Source organism: Hipposideros armiger, unplaced genomic scaffold (genome assembly GCF_001890085.2).
Source record: "Hipposideros armiger isolate ML-2016 unplaced genomic scaffold, ASM189008v1 scaffold_41, whole genome shotgun sequence".
Taxonomy (NCBI): Eukaryota; Metazoa; Chordata; class Mammalia; order Chiroptera; family Hipposideridae; genus Hipposideros; species Hipposideros armiger.
Window position 1 is genome coordinate 740,254 of NW_017731391.1, and position 16,835 is coordinate 757,088.

General features: G+C 40.9%; 1 long non-coding RNA gene across 1 annotated transcript in view; it reads left to right on the top strand.

Moving 5' to 3' along the window:
- The first annotated feature begins 390 nt into the window (after nucleotides 1-390).
- LOC109380860 (uncharacterized) overlaps nucleotides 391-16,835 on the top strand; it is an 85,555-nt gene continuing 69,110 nt past the window's right edge. The window contains exon 1 of the long non-coding RNA XR_002123572.1: nucleotides 391-779. This is a non-coding gene — a long non-coding RNA (uncharacterized LOC109380860). The remainder of the gene's footprint in view (nucleotides 780-16,835) is intronic.

Consider the following 16,835-nt stretch of genomic DNA (forward strand, 5'->3'; position numbering starts at 1 on the left):
GAAATAGAAAAAAGTTTTGAACTGAATTGAAAGCTAAACACACACACACACACACACACACACACACACACACACACCCCAAAGGTATGGGGAATATATTGTGCACCCATAATCTTGAATAGTTTAGATTTTTTAGTAAACTTCTTTGCCTAATAGACTCTGATATGACCATCTGATGCAACCACTAATACTCTGCTTTAATTGCTATCCCAAACACCCAACAGAGCACCTGGCAAAATATTTGTGGCATATATAAATGCCAAGGTTACTGTTACTAATGGTAATATTTTGGATACTTTTATACTAATAAATGCACATTTTACCTAATTCTTATAAGACAAACAGACTGAGGACTATATGCAGATATAATTGATTTTATATGAAGCCAAAACTGACCTTAGCATCAATAACTATAGACTGTAAGCAAAGAAAGAGTTAAAACCACATTAGGTGAATCACAGATATTTCTCTTTATGGCCAGCAACTATTACTTTCCAAAGCAATTTTTTTTGCAGATGATTTTGTTTCCGTAAATCACACTTCCAATTTTCAAATGTCTTTTTTAAACACATGCAAAAGCACTTCATAGGGCTCTTAAAAATCTGAACCTGCCAAATTATATATAAATTACACCAAGAATGCTATAAGTCCTGAAAGCAAAAGGAGACACACACACACACACACACACACACACACATACACACACACACACACACACAAAACCATGGAAAACAGCAAATCTTCATCTCCCTGCTAGGATACAGACACTGGCCAGAAAGGTAAGTTGCTTTCTCAAAATGCTAAAGCTACAAATAGAGAAATCAAACAACAATCCTACCCTGTTGGATCAAGAGCGTCTTTCCAGAAAGGTTCCATGGGCTCATAGAAGTCAAGAGCTGAGACAGTAAGAATGAAAGGAGGAATGTGCTCGCATGTGCGTGTGGCTCCGTGTGTGAGCAAGGCTGAGCGTGTGTGGATGTGTTTGTGTGTGGAATGGCAGGGATTCGGGAAGCAGCCAGTAGGCAGGGCACTTGGCAGCCCCTCCCGGCAGACACAGCAGCTGAGCTGCTGCACAGAGCTGGATGAATGGCAGTGGGGAGTGAGGGGAAGCTTGCTGTCTGCCCATAGAGAGCAGGGTGGCACAGCCAGAGTCACACTCTTGTTGGGAAGCAAACCTCCAGCCCCCTTTGCTACTTCTCCATGGAGCCCAGAAAGTGACCCATGCTTTCTGCTGCCATCAAAAGCGAGAGAGAAAACAGCCTTGCTGTAAATCATAGGCTTATGGCTAAAATAGAATGCCAGTCAAAAGTGTATGGATATCAAGTTTTAAAAATGTGACATGGGCGGTTTTTCCTGAAGAATATAATTTAACAATAAAAGCCTTCTGGGATCCACTTGGATCAAATGCCTTGCTGGCCCCAGCCTCCAGTCTCTGAACGGACACACTAGACACACTATTGCCGTGCCTCCGATTGCACCAGGAAACCAGACTTTGGAATAAATGTTTTGGCATTCTAGGGATGTGTTTCCAGCTGAAATGTAATACTCCTCCACGTCGTTAACCAAACCCACAAACCTTTCCACGAATAGCTCAGTTGACTGCTTTCTGTAAACACATGAAAAATATATATTATTAAAAGCTGAGGTATGAAGATAAGACAAAGGTGGGTATCTTTGTTTTCCACCGATCTTAGTCTTTCTGGTTGTACCAGCATTGATGATGGGAAGGGAGCGCTTGTGTCCTAGTGGTGCCCATGTGGACCTACCTGGTCCTCGACTTTTCTCTTGACTATGGTACTAACCCCAGCAATAAGGTGTCTCCAGTGTGCCCTCGCCCAGGGTCCCAGGACACATGACTCCTAGCGGAGGCTTCGTTCCAGACATTAGTCATTGCCTTGGGTATTAAATGACTAATCACAATGCCAGGAGTGGCCAGTCCCTGGCCCCAGGATCCTATGCAGTTACCAAGAGATTTACGAGTGGCTCTTGAGGCCAGTACAAAGAAAGAAGTACAAAGTTATATTTAAAAAGTTACAAAAATGTTAATGATGTCATACTGCAAATATATATTTCGTGCCATGAAAGACCCAAAATATTGCCATCTTGGAGCCCAAATCTCCTTCCACAATCAGCAGTAATGTCAAATACTGAAAAGAAAGATAGTTCTCTTGTCAGGGACAGTGGGAATCCTGGCTCCTCTTTTAGGTCAATAATGGCCACCAGCCCAAAATAAACAAGAATGTGCAAGGAAGGGAGGACAGGGAAGGGAAGGACAGAGAAGAAAAAGAAGGAAGAAAGAGAAGGAGTATCTCCAAGTATTCTTCTGGAACAGAGGAAGAATAAGATACCTAGCTAGCTCTTTATAGACCTTTGAGTATTTTGAGACTAATAATCATGGTTAATCCAGTAAAGACAATTTTCTTGAACATTTTCTCTCCATCAGTCTCTTTCCTCTTCTTGGTAAGATTTGTCTCCCAGGCTCCGTGACAGTGGGTGGGAAAGGATACTGCACCTTGTCAATTTTCTCCTAGTGCTTCTGGCATCAACCTCACAGTCTGGCTCCCCACTCTCTCCTCCCCGCCCCCCCCCTACACTGTCAGGCTGGACATGCTCTCCCCCTGCCATGACGTAACGGTACTCACAGGTGAAGAAAGGTCAAGTCTACTTCTCTAGCTCCACTGCTGAGTGTATCTCCAGACTCACTTTTCTAGCAGTCTCCTGGGTGTTGCTGGCTTGTTCAGAAGATGATTCATCATTCTCTCCCCCCCAAACATGGTGTTCCTCTCAACCAACCCAGCCTGTGAACAGCAGCACTGCCCCTCCCGTCGCCCAGATTAAAGTCTGGGAGTCTTCTTTGAGGGTTATCTTTCTCTTGCAGTCCTTATTCCTGAGCATTCTAGCTTGGCCCTCTCTCTCTTCCCCTTCCTCTTCTAACACCTCCTTCAGCCTCTCATCACCTTCCCCGTAGAAGCCTCCCCATAACCTCTGCCTCTTCCCTTCCCCTACTTCTTCCTAGGTCCTTCTGTCTTTGACTTCCTTGGTTTTCACTCCTTCGGGGTCCATCTTCTCATGACCAGCTCCACCTTTCTTCACCCAGATTCTACTTCTCCAGGAGTTCTAGCCCTCCTCTGTTTCTGTAACTACCTCCTGTCTAGTGTATCTGCGCCACATGTAGCTTATGCTTCAACACAACACGAACTTGAGACTCCAAGCACTCAAAGCCTTCCTGATGATAGTCTCTCTGCCTCTGACCCCCACTTTGCTGGCTTGTCGGAAAGCATGTCATGTTTTAAGGCCCAGCCCAAATGCCACCACATCTACCATGCTTCCTTACTCAAAAGGAATTTCCTCTCTTCTGAACTCCAATGGAATTTCTCATGCATTTATTACATTCTTCCTTGAATTTGAATTATTATTATATTTGTCATCCCCTCATCCTGCTCAGTAGCTCCTTAAGGACAGGGTGTGCATAAAGTTATTTGGGGATTCTTTGAGTGCCTAGCACTGTGCCTGGTCATATTAGGTAATTGAAGATTGGCTAATTTATTAATCCAGCTACTTAAAAGGATAAAATAAAGTTACATCTATCTGGATAACCATCTCCAAAAGCTAACTTTCCATGTAATGCTCTACCATTTCCAAAAGCGTTTTTTGCTAAAAGATTATCTTAGTATCCTCATACCAACTGAGACCATAAAGTCAAAATTCAAATTCGTACAGTCTTGAGGATTAAGCCTGCAATTCTTGGCAGCATGATTCACAAGAAAGCTCTGAATTTTTAGTTCATAACCAGATGATACTATGACCAAACATAGTTTCTTTTGTAGCTCCATTAAAAGCTTTTTTACATTTACAAAAACATTATTCCTCCAACAGAAATACGAAAGAAAATAAATGTGGAACTATTTCCAAAATAGCTTATACTCCTAGAAATGGTTCCTCCACTCTGAGACATGAAAGTCTAGCCATGTTCAAACTGCTCATTATTTTTATTATCAATGCTCTGTTTGGGAGCGTGTCCTTGCGCATTTATTTGACACCATCCATTTTCCTCTAAAGGGGAAGAAAAATGAAGAATTTTAAGTCGCTGCTCATTTTTAAAATAGTTCAGCCTGTTTGTTTTAAGGGCTTTTGATCAGCTTGTAGACTTTTTTCAACTGATCTTTGATTTTTGTTTTATGAGGTAAAATTTATACGGGTGAAGTGCACATATCTTCTGGGTACCGTTTGATGGGTTTGGCTAGATGGATATGCTCATGTCACAGTCAGCTCAGTGAAATCAGAGTATTTGCATCACTTCAAGGAAGCTCCCTTCATGCTCATTCTAGTCGGCCCCCTAACCCCTATAGGCAACCGCTGCCCTGAGGTTTCTGTCACGATGGATGTATGCTGTCTCCTGGCTGAGAGTGTGGACCATGACCTCTTACAAACTGGAGCACAGAGACCCCAGGCCCAACCAATGGCACCACCAGCCAGGTGATGGGCTCTGGCTTTGCCAGGACATCAAAGTACAGAGCCATCCTTCTCTCTGTCAGACTCCCGTCCCTGGAGTCGACTCCCTTAACCACAGAATTATACCTGTATAATTATAACAGGTTTTAACAATCAAATGTTACCTAAGCCTGCAAAGCTATAAGTTAATGAGAAGCCAAGTGGAATCCGATTCTTTTTTTTTTTTTTTTTAGCTGAGCCATTCAGCTCGGGCTGGACTCGAACCGCTGTTGCTCAGAGCTCAAACTCTTGAGCGAGCTCTTAACCAACTGAGCCACTCGGCCGGCCCTGGAATCCGATTCTTTAACAGCCTTTACTTCCCACCACTACTCAAAAAAAAAAAAAAAAGAATTTTTTTTTAATGATCTATAAGCCAAGGATCAAACCAAGAAACTTACTTTCACAAAACCTGGGACCTTGATGCCATTTTCTGACTGCCTACCCAGAACTTGATGGAGATAGTTTGAATTTTTGGTTGTCAAGCGGAACGGCTACTCTTTGTTAGGAAACAATGAGTGATTCGGATTTCATTTACCAGCTTCATAGACCTTAGTAAATTTCATCTTATATTTTCTTGGAAAACATTTTTTAAAATATGTGAGAACCATTTGTATATAACTTACCTATCCTGCATGCGCAGAAGACAGTGCATAAAGTACTTTCACTGTAAGTGCCATGAGGGATAAAAGAATTCCAATTATTCCAATTATTATTACACTGTGTCCCTCTTCCTCCCTTTATCTGTTGTTTACTTAAGGACTCTCATTGCCGGCTTTCTCTGTGGCGAGCAATATCCACATCGTGTCTAAATTCATACTGATTCAGATAGTCCTACCTAATGTTAAGGAGGGCCATTAAACACACACACACACACACACACACACACACACACACACACTAGTAATTAACCAAGAACCTTGCTCAATTTCAGAACTAACCCTAGCCAAATGGAAAAGAAAAGAAAAAAAAGAAAAAAAGAGATTTGTACAGTTTGAGCCTCTTGAGGCCTTTCTTCCTCTTTTGTTACCACGCTCGTCTGGGTGCACGGCTTCCTCGCACTCTCCCTAACTCCCGGGCCTCGTGCTCTCCAATGCACCTCCCTTCTCCCCACCCCCTCAGTGACAATCATACCGTCTCAAGGAAGGGATGTATTGATGAGCATGTCACATAATGACTCGTTTATTCAATTCAATCAAAAAAATATTGATTACTTACTATTTACCAGGACTATTTCTAACTGTGTGGGCCCTGTTCGCTAGGGTTGCCATAACAAATACTATGGACTGGGTGGCTTATACAACAGAAGCTGATCTTCTCACAGATCCGGAGGCTGGAAGTCCAAGGTCAGGGTGCCAGCAGGGTCAAGTTCTCTTGAGGACTCACTTTCTGGCTTTCAGATGGCTGCCTTCTCCCTGTGTCCTCACATGGTGGAGAAGGCTCTCTCTTCTTGTAAGGCCCATTGGATCAGAGCTCTACCCTATGAACTCACTTAACTTTAATTTCCTCCTAAAGGCCCTATCTCCAGATACAGTTCACTTTGTGGCTTAGGGCTTAACATATGCATTTTGAAGAGAAACAATTAAGTCTATAGCAGGCACCCAAAAATAAACAAACCAAATACCTCTGCCCTGGAAGATCTTACCTCTAGGGGTTTAGTATTTAGTCGTATGTTAATAGCCCCTCCTACTCAGTGTCTTCTGAGAGAATCTCTGCCTCTGATTGCCCTCAGGTGTCAGTATTCCTCTGGGCTCAGCCCCAGGCCTTCGTGCCTCCTCCGTGCTTCTTCCTCTGAATGATCTCAACCACTCCCAAGGTTCTAAGTTTCATCTGTAAACTGAAGACCTAAAAACAAAAGTATCCAACCAAGATCTTTTTGCTGGCTAGGAGATCCATATTTCCAGATACCCATTAGACATTTTTACTTGCATGTTCATTCATTCAGTAAATATTTATTGAGCACCTACTATATGTTAGCCATTTGAAGCTCAACTTGTCCAAAATTAACTTACTGTTTCCCCAAACCTACTCCTCCCTCTGTGTCCTATCTCAGCAAATGGCATTGCCGTTCAGGTAATTGTGCAAGCCAGAAAAAATCCAGCCTTTAGCCTTGGCCCTCTTTCTCATTCCCTATATTGATCTATCACAAAACATTCTGTTATTTCTGTTTCCTTGATCTCATTTGCGTCTACTTCCTTTGCTCATCATCATTATTATTTTCAGGCCACTATCTTCTCTCCCCCAGATGTGCCTCCAGCCTTTTTCTTCCACTATTTATTCTCCACACTGCAGGAAGAAGAATCTATCTCAAGATCGAGGGACTTAATTATTCTCATTCCCCCACAGATCCCACCCACTCTCCCACAGGTACTGTACTTCTAACATACTGAATTACTTTCAAGTTCCTCAAACCCTCTGGACTCTGAGTCAAAATGTTTACATGTGTGATTCACTCTCCCTGATTCACTCATCCCTTTTAATCTGACTTCCTCCTACCCATCCTTTTAACCTTCCTTGAGACATCACAGCCACCAGGAAGGCTTCCTTGATTTCCTATTGGGTGCCTCTCCTATGAATGCCTATAGCGTCCTAAAAGTCCTCAGTTATAGCTCTCATCATCCTATTGGAATTCTTTTTGTATTTCTCTGTAATCGCCTAGTGACCTAAAAATGAAAAGAGGCACACAGGAACTGCATTTGTCCAAGTCACAAGTTCATTGCTTGGTACAACACCTGATGCCTAGTTAGTCTTCCATAAATATAATTTGAATAATGAATGTTTAAACCCCTACCAGATATCACATTTGCATTGTTAACTGACTTTCTCAATAACTTCACAGAAAAAGAGTGAGTGTAATGGCTAGAATTCAGAACCAGAACTTAGAGAAAAATTTGGAAGCAGATTCATATTTTCTAGAACAACTCAGATTTCTTATCTCACAACGAGCTATTAGAATTGATAGCCCTTTTATGGGTTGTCAAGTCCAGTGTTTTCACTGTATTTATAAAGAAACTGAGGCCCAGAAAGGCATAGGAGACTTGCCAAACATCATACTTGCTAAAGGTCTAGTCCGGTGGAACTGGGCTAGAATCTGGGTCTCCAAATACAGGGTGCATCCTACTTTCTACCCCACCCCTAGTCTTTCCATGTGGACAAGGCATTCCTTCTCCTTTCAGTGTGAGCTATGATCACCGTAATCAAATTAAGATATACTCTTGGTGGCTCAGTGGGCTATTCTAGAGTCTTAAAATTCCTCAGATCCTTGAAAAACACAGGACATTTCCACATTCTCAAATCATTGCCTTTACTTTATTTGATATGTTTCAATTTCCAAGAGAATCTAATTTGAAAGACACATTTCCATTTTGCTATCATATCATCTAGGAAACCACTTTATGATCAAAAAGTTCTGGGCCAGCCGAGTGGTGTGTTGGTTAAGAACTGGATTGGGACATCAGAGGACCCCGGTTCAGATCCCACATATGAGGGCCAGTGACACTGCCCTCTATAGCTAAGATGCTGAACAACAGCTCAACCTGGAGCTGGGCTGCCATGAATCACCGGCTATGGCGTAGGCTGCAGCCCCTGCTGCAGTGGGTTGCCATGGGCTACTGTGTGTGGCCAGCAGCCAGCGTGAGTGGCCAGCAGCCACAGTGAGCGACCGGCCAGAAGTCGGCGACTGATCTGCCTCATCCGGGAAGAGCGCAATGATAATACCAACATGGGCCAGTGAAGCAAAGTCCTCCACAATTAGACTGAATAACAAAAGGACAGCAACTTGTCTGTTCCCCTTCCCCCAATTCCCCAATAAAAATCTTTAAAAAAAAACAAAAACCTCTCAGCAGAGAAAAAAAAAAGCCTGCCCAGGCAATGTGTTCTCTTACAACTACCTCTCTCAGGCTCTGTTTGCAACAGCCCCAGTTACCGACACTTCTTCAACACAACCTACTCAGGCCTCAATGTCGGTGGGATAACCAGGGTTCGTCCCAGTTGGGTTGCTGGGGAGGATTATGTCTGCTCACTCCCAGGCAGTGCAGTAGGATCATCAGTTCTGGAGACTTTTCTTTCACATTGGTTTGACAACAACCAAATCTTCCAAAAACATCCTGTTTCTAGAGTTGCCTGTTTATTAATGTCTCTAAACCTCACCAGAGGCCTAAGGTGAATCCCGTTGGCTGTTAATTGAGCATCTACCAAATGCTTTACAGATTTTACTTCATTTGAAAATTTTATATCGTTTATTTTTAAGTATTTAATACAAGTTTGTATTTTAAACTTCAAAAGATATTTCCAAAACCATATTGAGAAAATCATCTTCCGCCTCTCCCTGCCACCCACCAATTTCTTCTCTCTAGAGGCAACAGATGTTACCAGTTTTTAAAAGTTTTCTTCCAAAGATATTCCATGCATATAAGATTCTCCTCTCTCTCTCCCCCCCCCACCCCACATCCTTTTTTAAAAAATAGCAACATGTACCCTGTTTTGTGCCATGTTTTTTGTTTTCATTAACAATCTATCTTCGACATCTTTCTGTTTTGCTATATAAAAATCCCCCTCACTTTTTATGACTGCATAGTAGTCCGTTATGTGGAAGAAACATAATTTATTTTACCAGTTCCCCATTTATGGTAATTAAGTTTCTCCCAATCTTTTGCAATTATCAACAATGCTATAATTAGTAACCTTGTACATAAGTCAATTCTCACAGGAGTAAATGTGTGCAAGATTATAGTAGATGTTGTCAAAATGCCCTCTATAGTGTCTGTACAGTTTTAATTCCCACACCCTCACAAATATGGTAGGGCTTTAAACTTGCTGATGTTTCTCAAAAAAGTATCTCCATGCACTTTAAGTTCAAACTTTCTTAGTGTGATCAAGGCTGAGCATCTTTTCACACTTTGGGTTGAATACTAGCTCTACCAACTAGAGGCTGGGCTGGACGAATTAAAGTCTTTGAGATGTATAAAGTTGGGACAATTCCTACCTCAAAGGGTTGATGCAAAGATTAAAGGCCATGATGTAAGAAAATGTGCATTCCTCTTGCCAGTTTCCACCATGATTTTTACAGAAGCACAAGGTAATAATACATTAACAGTAACAGAAAGTGTGATAAAGGGCAGAGTTGTTGGGCCCGGAGGTTTTAGATGAAATAAAGAGCTGCTGTTGAAGGCTTGCTTACATCCATTCCAAAATAACAGTTTGCTTAACACAACATCATTGAAATTTGGTACAAATTGGGGCTGTTTCCCTGGGGATACAAAATAACCATGTACAGTGGCTCGTTAGGTGTGGAGTAGAACATTAACACCAGAAGCAAACTATGTAAACTTGAAAAACAGAAACTCACTTATGACTCCAGTGTGTTTTGGAATGAATTGTTGAAATGCCACTTTTTGCTATTTTACAATGTTTTCAGATCCATTGCAAAGCAACTTCCATTGCTCCTACTGAGGCATTATACAGCACAAGTAAATACCCATCATTAGCTAAACCTCTGTAAATAAGTGGTAGATTATTGACAAAATTGTGGCTGTCATGTCAAGAAAAGGACTGCAACTTTCATAAAAAAAAAAAAATATATATATATATATATATATATATATATATATATATATATATATATATTGAACCAGACTGTCAAATATCAGTTATTAAGATGCTTTGATACACAGCTAAAATGTTTGGGACTCAAACGGCAAATGCGCCTACAGTCTAATTTAAAATCCCCTTATGTACAAAATTATCAATAACATTGAAACCACGGATCAGCCAATTTTCCTTAACCACATCTTTCGGTCTTTCCATTTATGTCATATCAGTAGATATCACGGCTGGATTTAGAGATTGTGAGTTCCAATAAAAAACAGGAAAACAAACAATGATTGTGACCTTCAAATGTATTTTTAATGGAAAGAAGCGGTTTTATATTTATTCCTAATTTTTCATTTTTATAAAAGAAGCCAGATAGTCATTTTTATATTAGAAGAAAACCCTACTGTTATATATTTATAAGTTTTCTGATTCATAACATAGACATCAAAGGTTTTATACTAAGCATTCTTTCCAGTTAAATACATTCTATTCCAAATTTTAAAAAATCAATTAAGAGAAAATTAAGTAGCCTGTCATTAAGGATAACATTTTATTCCCCTAATATTTTTAAATGGATTTTTATATTACAAGTACATGAATCTAAAATTAACAACTTAATGAAGTAGATTTAATTCTCCATGCAGAGTGGTAGGCAATCTGCTATTCCAAGAGTTGTCACTTTGAAATTACACATAGTGTTTTAGTATTGTGTTTCTTATTTGCCTTTGAGATCTCTGAGGGCCCCTAGCACACTGCCTGGCACATATTTGGTGCTCACCAAACAGGTTGGAAGAGAATGAATGAATGAATGAATGAATGAATGAAATTACTCCAACTTGTTGTCTAGCTTTTTGTGGATCAAAAGTTTTCTAACATTTTACTGTTATTTTGAGGCACATAGCAGTTACCAGGTGTTTACTACTCTCAGAAATACAGAACAATATTCATTCCTCAAGATGTGTAGAGCAAGAGGACAGGTTCTGAGCAGGAGCTGTCCTGGAATGCACACATTTCCTGTGTCCTGGCCCTGCCCTAACAGTTCAAGAGACACTCTTTGTGCTCAGTACAGAGTCTCCTCAGAGGTCCTGAGTCCTAGCTCCATCCACATGGACTCTCCTCTTCATGACCCCCAGGAACTCTGTAACATGTGGCCCAGTGACCACAGAGTCACTAAGTCAAGAGTATAAACAGAGCCGATCAAGACACCGCCCCCTCCCCCGCCCCCAGCACCACACCCCCGAAGGTGTGCCCTCTCCCATCATGACCAAAGGTAACAGTTCTACTCAAGCACCATAAACCCCTTGTGATCATTAATAGCATTTTCTGCTTATATTGTTACTTTTGGGAAATCTCTTGATATCTAACTTTATACAACCTTTTATTCATGTCCAGAAATTTCCATTAGGAAACCAATTTGCCAAATAATATTACAAATCCCTTAAAGATAGAGACTAAGTTCAGGAATCAATTCAGGATGACATGATGGAGATTCCTGATGGTAGAAAGATTGGCCTTGTCATTTCATTCATTTTATCAACTGAGTTAAGTGATTTAATGGTCAATAGGTTAAAAAGGTTATCTAGGCAAGCATGTGTGTGTGTGTGTGTGTGTGCGCGCGCGCACGTGTGTGTAAAGAGAATGTTAAAATGGAGCCATTAATCCCAGTGTTGGGTTGAAACCCCTAAATACTAGATTTGATCACAAGCCAAAGTGAAGTCCAAGGCCATCATGCAGTATTTGAGGGGGAAATGGTGGCAAAGTAGCAAGGGGGACTTCTCTCTTCCCTCTCACAAATTAAAGGTAAAAAAGGATCAGAAGTTGAGAAATGGGAGGATCCTGGGAGAAAGTCGTTTGCTGTGCATCCCCCTCTACCTCAGGTGAAAAGGCGAGGACATGCCCACACCCATCCCAAGGCCAAGGAAAGAGGTCTCAACACAACTGCCTGAACACTTGGTAAATGTCTGCTGAGAACGGGCAGATACCATGTCTTCCTGTGTCTAATCCACCTGGAAATCTTAAGTACAAGAGAACCTAGCTCACTCCTGTGATGGCAAGCAAGAAAAATGGCTGTGTTGGGATTCGGCTGTGCTCCCAAAGTTTATGGCGGCAAAGGATAGAGTGGATAGAGACAGGTGACCTCAATGACAAAGCACTGCTGATTCCTGAGTCTGAGAAGGCAGCATCCGTAGCCAGCTAGAGGATGTGACCTTACCTGTTTGCAGGGATTCACAGGTGAAAGGTCCCCTGAGCTGGGGTACAGAGAATGTATCAAAAGAGCCAAGAAATAAACTTTAGAAAGAGAGAAGCAGCTCCTAACACTTGCCCGGCCCAGAAAGCATGACGCTGGCTCGCCACAGTACTTCCCGCCCCTTTGCTGTCCTCCTGACCCATCCATTTCAGCCCTGTAGGGATCAGAAATTCAGCTGGCAAGATGCACAAAGAGATATACATTTGATTGAAGGAAAAAGAGGCCAACTGCCCTCTGTCCCACTGCGGGCAGCCAACTTGCTTGAGGCCTGACTTGGGAAAGGGGTGGAGATGTGACATTATGTGAAATTCACATGATTTGATATTTACATTAGACTGGCTGTCTCAATTAGTGACTAGCACTCCTTTATCGCTTGGAAGTGACCAGAAAGTCTTGAGATTTGCTTTGCATTTCATCCAGGGAAACAAGTGGCCCCATAGGACAAATTTAAAGGCAAAGTGAGCACTCTCTTTATAAACTCCTTGAGCCCTGCTTTTCGGCATAATGGTCATATTTCAAGACTTTCGTGTACCCTTCTGTCACTGCCTTCAATAAGTAGAACAAATGCATCCCAGAACCAATAGTTGAGACTAACTGGAGAAAAATTTGCTGAGCCAGGAAAATCAATATATCTGCTACTTCTTTGGAAGGACACAGCTGATGTCTACTAGAACAAACTACCTTAATAATTAATTCTTCATATGTAAAATTGCAGATTTTTAAAGTAAGTCAACAAAAGGCACTCTAAGAGGCTCAGTTTAAAGCCCCTGTAAAAAGTCAAATGTCTCCTTTGGCAATATTTGAGTATATAAAATGGTTGTTTGTTGGTGGTGTTTAAAAACACAAAATAGGGGGAAAAGGGTCATGTTCTTTCATGACTACTCTCTAAATCAAGTCCAGAAAGGATGAGATGAAGAAAGGGTATATTCCGTTACAAGAGCACCAGGCTCTACTCTCCAGCCCAGCTCCCTGCCCTGCAGCTCACCTGGACCTGGGTCAAGGGCAAGAAAGGCAGGCACAAGAGTGAGGCACGCAGGGTTTGCAAAGAACATCTGACTTTGGAAGTTGGTCCTGGCCCCACTAGAGTCAGGAAAATCCTCTGGGGAGGCCGAGCACTACCAGCCACTCTTCTAGCCACTGTGATCAGGAGCAGCTTTGCTCTGACTTTAATGTTAAACTCATATCAACGCCAAGAGTATTACGAGGATGCTATGAGGACGAGCCAGGTAACTATAGGATGTGAGGGCTGTTGAGGACCTTAAAGGTCATCTAGTTTGGGAGGTCACAGTCTTTTTCCCACCACCCACTCACGTGAAGGGTGAGGCTCACAGAAGCTTGAACATCCCCCTATCTGACCCGGGTTCTCTGCAGTCCCTGCTGCACCAAGATTGTCCTCCCAGGTAAGAAAACTTGAGAGTGAAAAGGAGATTAATATATGAGAATAACCCCTGTCTTCACAAAGCACACCTACATTATTTGATAGCAAAGTACTTGAGTCATACCCCACAACAAATCTCATTACAACAGTGTGTCACCATAGTACATTTCAGAATCCTTGTCCATTATAGCCTCTTTTTGGCAAGAATTGGAAACTAAGGCCTTAAGGGGTTACGTGGTTTGCCCAGAGTGCAAACCTACAATCATGATCTCATTGGCTCATTAAAAATAGGTGGAATTTGTGTTTAGTGTCACTTCCAAGGAAGTCTAGCTGGTCCTTTCCTGCAGCAGCCCTTTTCTTTGTCCTAAGATCTTTCAAAGCTTTTCTCTTGAAATTTTTACCTTCTCAACAAAACTCTCAGCTTCTCAGCACACGTGAAATAGGCTTTCAGAGGAAAATTATCACAGTGGGATGTTAGGTGCCTTCCCAGGATTAATTGCATAATAAAAGAGTGGAACCTTAAACCGTGGTTCTCAAAGTATGGTCCCCAAGGAAACCGCATAAATATTGACTAGAAATTTGTAGAACTGCAAATTCAAGGCATGACTGGCTCTTTCCCTTCTTTCTTATCTGTCCATAGCTCAGCTCAAATGTCATCTCTCCCTGACCACTCTGACTAAAGTGCACCCCACTCGCCTCCCCCATGCTACTCTCTCACTGAACGGTCACTGGTGCTTTCCTATGTATAGGACTGTTCTGCCTTAGCCACCATAATGATTAGTTTTACATGTCAACTTGGTTAGGCTATGGTACCCAATTATTTACTCAAACACTAATCTAGGTGTTGCTGTGAAAGTATTCCGTAAGTAGTTAACATCTACAATCAGTTGACTAAGGTATATTCCATAATGCAAATGGGCCTCATCAGATCAGCTGAGGCCTTAAGATCAAAACTAAGGTCTCCCAGAGAAGAAGAAAATCTGCCTGAAGGCAACACCATTATCTCCTGCCTGAGTCACCTGCCAGCCTGCCCCACAAATTTCACATATGCCAGCTACCTCAACTGAAGGTATGAATGAAAGGCATGGATTTGGGATGAAGAAATTTTTTAAAAGAGAGACTAATACAGTGGGCCCTTGAACAACACAGGGGTTAGGGGCACTGACTCCCCAATCACAGTAGAAAATCCACGTATAACTTTTGACTCCCTGAGAAGTAAACTATTAATAGCCTATTGTTGACTGGAAGCTTTACCAATAACATAAACAGTTGATTTATACGTATTTCATATGTTATATGTATTATATACTTTATTCTTACAATAAAGTACACTAGAGAAAAGAAGCTGTTATTAAGATAATCATAAGGAAGAGAAAATACAGTACTGTATTTATCAATACCATAAGTTTATGTCATCTGTTTTAGACTATGTGGTTTGTCTGCAAGTTATTTTTTTTCAAATTGTCAGTTGAAAAAAAACCTGTGTATGAGTGGACCCACACAATTCGAATTTGTGTTGTTCAAGGGTCAACTGTATATGCAAAAGCTTTTCGGTGGGAAGGATAATATGTTAAAGGAACTAAAAAAAGTCCTAGCAACTGGAACCCAGTGACTATACCATATAGTAAGAGTAGCCATTTTGAGGGTTTTATCTTTAACACGGGAGCAATGGGCCACCAGGTAGATCTGGAGAAGGGGAATGGGAAAAGTATTTCTTATAACACTGAGTCAGTGACACATTACCTAACTCAGTCATAAACACTTGTCACTTTTTCTCTGATCTTAGCACATTAGAAGATAAACACTAATTTTTAGATTACAAGCAATCAGAATTTTTATTTGATGGAAGATGGCATGAGTAATACCCACTAAGGAAAATAAACAAGTATTTTCTCCTGTTGCTGAAGATGATTTAGTTATTTGTTAGTGTTTTTATATGAAAAATACATCTTCTCCCAAAGCAGGGACAAATTCAGCAACAAAATGAAGTAGTATTGTATTATAACCCAAAGTAAAAAATAAATATCTATGAATCTATATTGATATAAATAAATGACTGAATAAATCAACAAATGGGGGAGAATAGACAAATCTCCCAGGCAGAATTCCAAATAATTCATGTGCATATTCCACCCTCAAGAATGGGGAGCATAACTCCCCACTCCCTAAGAGTGGGCTGTATATAATGATTTCCTTCCAAAGGGCACAGGATGGAAAAAGGTTAGGGAGTAACTTTTCAGTGAAGAAACCTGACAAACACTACTGCAGCCATGTGGTCAAGGTCAAGATCCATAGTCGTAAATCACGTTGATAGTGTATAGCCTTGAGGTGATGTAATGAGAATGGCATCTGACCTCTGTGATCTTCCTCCCAAAAAACCCATCATCACATTCTAAGCATTAGAAAAACATCAGACAAGTCCCAATCGTACAGTCTACAAAATACCTGACGAGTATCCTCAAAACTGTCAAAGCCATCAAAAACAAAGAAAGCCTGAACAACTGCCATAGCCAAGACATAAGAACAAACTGTAATATGGCATTCTGGATACTGGAAGAGGAAAAATACATTAGCTGAAAACTAAAGAAATTGTTACAAAGTATGGACTTTAGCGAATTATAATTCATCAGGATTGGTTCCTTAATTGTAATAAATAGACCATACTAATGTGACATTTTACTAACAGGAAACTGGGTGTGGGGTGTACAGAAAAGCTCTACTACCTTCACAATTTTTCAGCAAATCTAAAACTATTCCAAAATAAAATACTTATTTAAACACACACATAAAAACATGTATCTTGTATGAAAAATGACATAAAATTATTTTCTAAATAGAAACATAAAGAATTGCTTATTATGCTAAGTGAAATAAGTCAGACTGAGAAAGACAAACACCCTATGATTTCCCTTATATGTGGCATCTAAAGAACAGAACAAACAAGCAAACAAAACAGAACTAGATTCAGAGACATAAGGAAAAAACTGATGGTTGCTAGATGGGAAGTGGGGTGGAAATGGGGGAGAAGGTGAAGGGATTAGGAAGTACAAATTGGTAGTCGCAAAATAGTCACGTGCATGTAAAATACAGTATGGGAAACATAGTCAGTAATATTGTAATAACTATGTA